Source organism: Equus quagga, chromosome 10 (assembly GCF_021613505.1).
Source record: "Equus quagga isolate Etosha38 chromosome 10, UCLA_HA_Equagga_1.0, whole genome shotgun sequence".
In the NCBI taxonomy this organism is placed as follows: domain Eukaryota; kingdom Metazoa; phylum Chordata; class Mammalia; order Perissodactyla; family Equidae; genus Equus; species Equus quagga.
Genome location: NC_060276.1, coordinates 47,313,392 through 47,313,996, shown reverse-complemented (window position 1 = coordinate 47,313,996; position 605 = coordinate 47,313,392). Strand labels below are relative to the sequence as shown.

Below are 605 nucleotides of genomic sequence, written 5' to 3'. Positions count from 1 at the left end.
GTATTCTTTATAATAAGACTGTAATACTAATGATAGTACTTTCCTGAGTTCTGTGATTCATTCTAGCAAATTATCAGACCTGAGAGGGTAATGGAACCCTTGAATTTGTAGCCTGTTTGTCAGAAGTTCAAGGAAGCTGGGAACACTGGAGCTTGTGGCTGGTGTGTGTGAAGTGAGAGGAGTCTTGTGAAGGTCTATGTCTTTAACCTTGAAATTTGACCTAACTCCAAGTAGTTAATGCCAGAATTACATTGCAAAGCCATAGTCAATAACCTCACAAAATATATACTGCTCTAAAGCAAGATATCAAATGAACAGTAACTGAAGCACTAGCCAATTGGGACAGAGAGAGAAAATTACACTTGATCTTGGCCAAAAGGCCGAGAAGCGATAGAAAGAAAATTAGAGAGTAAATTTGAAATAGTTATACCTGTATTTTAAAATGAATAGATAAAAGAACTAGGCCTCACTGAGCTTATCCACAGTCCAATGATTATTTCCCTACAACATATCTGTTTTTTAATAGAATCTTGTCTATATGTTAATTAGTCAAGCAACCCATGGTAATGTAACCAGCTTTTTAGACCTGATGACACAATATATTA

General features: G+C 35.7%; 1 pseudogene; it reads right to left on the bottom strand.

Moving 5' to 3' along the window:
• Positions 1–241: 241 nt before the first annotated feature.
• Positions 242–392, bottom strand: LOC124246200 (uncharacterized; annotated as a pseudogene).
• Positions 393–605: the final 213 nt, after the last annotated feature.